Consider the following 6000-nt stretch of genomic DNA (forward strand, 5'->3'; position numbering starts at 1 on the left):
TGCGTCCTCCTCCCAAGCTGCGTCCTCCTCCCAGGCTGCGTCCTCCTCCCAGGCTGCGTCCTCCTCCCAGGCTGGGTCCACCTCCCAGGCTGTGTCCACCTCCCAGGCTGCGTCCACCTCCCAGGCTCCAGAGTCCGGGGTATATAAATACATCATTTTGTGTGAAGAAATAACATCACGGTATCTGGGTTTTGTCCCATTTGACTGTTCTCAAGTTGTGTTGCTCATCTCTGTATTTTTGTTTAGGCTGTGGATCGTGCCTGCATGCCAGGGATGGACAGGGTGGAGAGCTTGGCGGAGTGTCTACTGGAGCTGAGGAACCAGCCGGTCTTGGCAATAGACAATCAGACGGTGAGGAGCATTCATTGTCTTATTTTCCCTTTGTGCCATGTCATGCATATTCACACGCATAGATTTATTTTTCTTCTTCTCATGGGCTGTTGTGTTCTCTCTCTGCATAGGTGAGCAACATTGTTGCTCTGTGGCAGAACATGCTGGTGATGGACAGAGAGAGGGTGGTCTTCTCTGCCAGACACCAGAGCAGGCTGGACACGGGGAGGTTCAGGTCCCCAAAAAAGAGGAAGGACTTCACAGCAGGGGTGGACAGTGTGAAGAGGCACAGCCTGACCACCACTGGCACAGTGGCCAAACTGCTCCAGGTTAATGCAGGCGATAATAACCAGGCTCTGCGAGATCTACCGTAGTCCCCGGAGGATGGGGATGAGCACAGTCTCTCGGTGGGACCTCATCCTCGGGGGACTACAGGAGGATCAGGCAGCGGATTCTGGGGAACGGCATCATTATGCAGCAGACGGACCTGCAGCTGGTGGACGTGAGCCAGACGACCCTGGTGCAGTGGCACAATAAGAGGGTGAAGAGCCAAGACAATAGTACGGTCAGGCAGGGGCTGACCTTGCCGTCAAGTCACCTTCCCGAGGCTCATCAACCTCTGAACCCACCCACTGTACCGCCGGTAGCGACACCCACATCGACCAACCCAGCTCACCCGTACGACCTGCCCTCGTCAACTGGGAAGGCAAAACTGAAGAGGAAGCATTCAGAGCTGCGGCAGCTCTTCCCAGCTCCATCCCCAACACCTCAGCTGGTGATTTTGCAGCAGCCGTTCCCTGCTCCATCTCTGCCTGTTCTGGCCGTTGCTCCACAGGCCCTGGGATTCCCCTCTGCTGCTCCTGCTGCTCCTCCTGCTGCTGCTCCTACTGGTCCAGTCGTCCCCCGAAAACTGACCCGCAAAGTATTGCACAACACGTGCAAGAAATGCGGGCAGTTCCGAACGGCGGCGACTGGACACAGTCAGTATAAGGGGACGATATACTGCCCCTCAGTAGAGCGTGTCCCTAAGGAGCAGTGGTTGGAGGAGATGAAGAAAAGATAGACTGGACATTTGTATTTATTAAAGAGCATCGAGGAGGGAGCTTTGAAAGGAGCAAGCCTCTTGTGCAGTGAGTGCTGATGGTGGAAAAACAAAAGCTAAATATCGCCATTCAATTTAACATAGATAGAACTGACCGTTGTTGAGATCCAAACCCTGGATGACCACGTGTTTTTCCCATCCCTTTGGAAAGATAGTGGGAAACCTGATCATGACTTTGTGGTCAATAGCACACTGAGTCCGAGCAGCCGTAAAAAAAAAGCTGTATTTGAAACATTGAAGGGTTCTGATAATTGAGTGTTAAGAATGACCTCAGGTGTGCAGGAAATCCCCAAGTCCAGGAATGGAAAGCTTCCCTTGAATTGATCTGACGTGAGTCAGACTCTCTCAGTAAACTACTGCTCTGGACGGTTTCCAACGCCTGTGGACCCACTGACCGAAAAAACGAGAGAAATGGGAGAAGTTAAGGCGCTCTGCCCCGAGCAAACCTCCTGTCAATAAATGTTCTGTCACTTTAATGCTGTGAACTTTATGCTCTTGTTCTAGACTGAATCCACACATCCCTTTGGCTGTAGTGCAGCAGTTTATTAACAAAATAATTTATCCTTTTTTTTTTATTGGATTCATGCACAGGGCCCTGTTTCATATATATTTTTATATTCACTTGTATTCAAGTGTTAATCCCACAGTGCGTGTTTTCTTGCAAACGATACTCATTTCATTCTTTGATTTACTTGACATTTGTATTTATGTATATATTTATGTTGATTTTATTGTGTGGTGCTTTTATATTTTATATATATATATATATATATGTTATATATATTGTAGATACATTTTAATTATAGGATTTTATATTTAATTATAATATATTGTTATATAGATTGTAGAGTGGTGTTTTTAAATATTTTGTCCTCGATATTTCAATAAAAGTTTCCTTTTGTCATACATTTTCTGTGCAAAGTCTTGTTTTCAGGTAGTGACACATTGTATCACAGTTACCCAGGGCCTACAATAACCTTTTTCAAATGACAGAGAATAGAATTAAGATTTCTACATCAATACTGTCTCAGTTCATGTTCAAGTCAATACCTTGAAGAAACAAGGCAAGTTTTATTTAAAACTCATGTCTCAACAGGTAATTGCATTGTATGGGTCAACATCATAAGTAAAGTAGGGATGTTTCATTTAATACCAACACAACAATACGTAATTGCATTGCACAAGTCAATATCTTGAATAAATTCAAATGGACATGGGCAACACAAACACTTTTATTACGAATATCGTAAACCTCAATCCTGCCGGGGCCGGGATTTGAACCGGCGGACGATTTCTCTATGCACAAATGCACACAAAAGATCTTTTTCTTCAATAAGAATATAAATACGGTAAATAAGGACCTTAAAACACCACGGGAGTCTAAGTGGATGGCCCTGAAGAGTGTTTTCTCTTCCTTTTCTCCTCTTTTTCTCTTTTCTCTCTCATTTTTCCTTCTTTTTCCTTCTCCCCCTTCTTCCCCCTTTTTCCCCCTTCTTCCCCTCCTTTTTCTTCCCCCCCTTCCCTTTACCAGACTATTGTTCCCCAGCTTTGGCGCAAGCGGTAGAGAGGGTTGTCTGGTAACAGCAAGATCGGCGGTTCGATCCTTAGTTGCTACATATTTTATGCCGACTTGTACCTGAGCAAGACACTGAACCCCTAACTGCTGAACCCCGGGCGCTTCTCAGCAGCCCACTGCTCCCAATAAGCTAAGGATGGGTTAAATGCAGAAGTCAAATTTCGTATATGTATATGACAATAAAATCCTAACTTTAACTTTTTTTTACATTTCATGTCACTTATTTCTCCCAAATTTGTTTCCACTTTCCCTTTTGACCCCGCCATTGTATCATAAAGACGGACACCATATTAATAAGTTCATAAATTATGTATCACACATCACAAACTGCCTGTTTTACATTTATTGTCCACTTGATGGCGCAGTAGAGCAAATGAAACACCATGAAGCTTCGACCCATGAGTGAACCAATTGGATGGAAAGCTTCAACGTTTCATGAAGCTTCATCTCGCCATCGCTACCTCTCACCACAAATACTAACACGTTCAGTTCTCAGAATTGACAGGACGATAGAAGACCAGCCCCCGCTGAACTCCTGAGACCCTGTTCTTATCCGTGGCTCTCCATCCACCGATTGGCCAGCCTGCCGCTGGTGCCACCCACCAATCAGGACAACCGGCCCCCACAGGTGGAATCCATCTGCCTGATTGCCAGGATAGGAGACTGAGGGAGAGAGAAAAAAAAGGAAGGGCAGGAGGGGAGAAAATGCAACACGTAACAAGCAGTGAAAAGGGGGGAAAATGGAGACATGATTTACCATCACGCCATAAAGGGGAAGCCAACATTTAGCCAACAACACCACCAAAACAGTGGCCAATATTGATGAATTAACTGTTTTTACTGAACCAGAGGAGAAGATTCCAGCAAAGCTGAATAAAGTTCAAGGCTCCCCCGTCTCCACTACCACGTCTAGCCTCTCCACCCCTGACAAACCTGCCAACCTTACTCCTCTCGACAGCTCTGACCCTCCACCAGCCAAATCTCAGTCAACCTCAGTCAGAGTGAGGTAAGTGTTGTTTGTAAGCTAAAGATTGTACCTCTTAGAAATGCAAGTTCATTTAATTTATATATTTTATTTTTAGATCATAAATGCTTACCTTGTGTGGGTAACAAACAAGGTCAAAGTTATTGACACATATGCAATGATGGCGATTTGGAATGGCAAATCGAGGGGGTTGAGAAAGGTAAGGATAATGGTTGCTTTTAAAGGGTGTCTGTTACAGTTGTACAATCTTACAAACTATAATGTCACTTTGCAGCTTGATGTGAGGGAGTGGGACACTCTTGTTGGAGCTGTCTGCAAGAACCACCATTGGACTCTAGTGGTAAGTGTACTTAAACCAATGCAATTTATGCAACTAAATATCAAACTGTGAGAATCTTGCACAATAAACTATCCTTTCTGTAAAAGGCCATGTATCCAAAGGAAGGGCGGGCTCTGTTTTTTCGATCCATTTGGAGCCACTTCTGCTCAGCTGAATCATTGTAGGGACTGTACAAGGTAAGCGTATCTGGATTTATTTTCATTTGTTTCATGTCTTATGTATGTTCAATGGTTTCTAATGTGCAAGTAACAATGATTTTTGCTTTAGGGCATTCATGCAGAAGAAAAATGTGAACTTATCAAGATGGATGTGTGACACTGTCTCATATCCCCTTCAGCAGGATTCCACGTCCTGTGGAGTGCTGGTGTGCAAAGTAAGTTTATGAACTCTAGTAGGCATTTAAAAACTGTCAAAAGGACACGCATAACACTAACCTGGTAGTCGAGCTGCTGTTAAAGGGAGGCAGCATTGATTTCGCTGTGGATGAAGTTGCCATTAACTCTATGCAAAGAGAAATGTCTAGGAGACTGTTAGATGACTCTGGTAAGCTTCAATCAACTGTATCTAACCCTCACTGAACATTTTCCTATACTTAACCCACTAATTTGGAATATCTTTTAATAGACAACCAGACAGAACTGTGCCGCATGTGTGGTGAAAGGAACTCTGCGGACACCTCGGAGCCACCTGTTTATCACTGGGTAGGAAGCCTTAAAGTTCTGTATATGGAGATTGCATCTATTTACAAAAAAGCTAATTTCTCTATCTTTCAGATTGAATGCACATTGTGTTCCCGGTGGTTCCACTGGGTTTGTGTATAGCACAGCCCAGCACAGATGAAGACTATCTGTGCCCATCTTGCAATTGAAAATTAATCTAATCCATGTTAAACTTTTTGACAAATTGAACGTGATTGTCTTTTTTGGCTTATTAAAGTCAAATGAACTCAACTTGACATCTGTCTTCTTGGCTGGTTAAATTCTTCATTTTATGGCATTGCCATTTATGGTTTGCTCTGATGCGTTATTGTCCACATTGTGTATTTTCACCTCATGACAACATCACAAATGTTTGCCTCATTAATTTGCAGCGCTACAAAGATTTGTTTCGGAAACCAGCTGTATCCAAAAGTCCTCCGTGGTACACTTCAGAAGGCTGCATGGTAAACGCGCAGTGCGGTCACAAGTTGATCTGGTTTTCCCCTGCTCTTAGGAGTGACTGCTGACTATTTTACATTTTATTATGCCGCCAACAGTACCGTTGTGCCAATCGTGGTGTTGTGGCACTGCCTCTGATCGCCAATTATTTTCCACTCTGAGTTTGAATCCCGTAAATAACTTTTTTTTTTTTTTTTTAATGATTTTTTATTTTAACTATGCTACAGAGTTCTTCTACGTGACACGTTTCCACAAAACAGGCTCCAAAGACTGCTCCAAAGACGATTATGTGTTTGTTACCAACTTTATTATTTCACAGGAAGGGCAATTTGCTCTCTTCCTGTTTCAACACATGAACAAGCAAGCGACGTTTCAAACTAGAGTGGACTACTTTCCTCAAAATACTCAAACGTCGAATCCGATATGTTTTGACCATAGACTGTAAATGAGAAGGTTTGACACTGTATTGCAAAATTAAACAATGCGGCATTCACAAGGACAGCTAGCTAC

The 6000-nt window shown here is 43.8% G+C and overlaps 1 long non-coding RNA gene across 1 annotated transcript; it reads left to right on the forward strand.

Annotated features, from left to right (window-relative positions):
* Positions 1-3681: 3681 nt before the first annotated feature.
* On the forward strand, positions 3682-5278 carry LOC116383116 (uncharacterized). The gene is made up of 7 exons (XR_004212752.1): positions 3682-4014; positions 4091-4192; positions 4268-4333; positions 4420-4509; positions 4601-4706; positions 4958-5034; positions 5107-5278. It is a non-coding gene; the product is annotated as an uncharacterized LOC116383116 (long non-coding RNA).
* Positions 5279-6000: the final 722 nt, after the last annotated feature.

The sequence above is a fragment of the Anarrhichthys ocellatus genome, unplaced genomic scaffold (genome assembly GCF_004355925.1).
Source record: "Anarrhichthys ocellatus isolate YVR2014 unplaced genomic scaffold, GSC_Weel_1.0 scaffold6, whole genome shotgun sequence".
Taxonomy (NCBI): Eukaryota; Metazoa; Chordata; class Actinopteri; order Perciformes; family Anarhichadidae; genus Anarrhichthys; species Anarrhichthys ocellatus.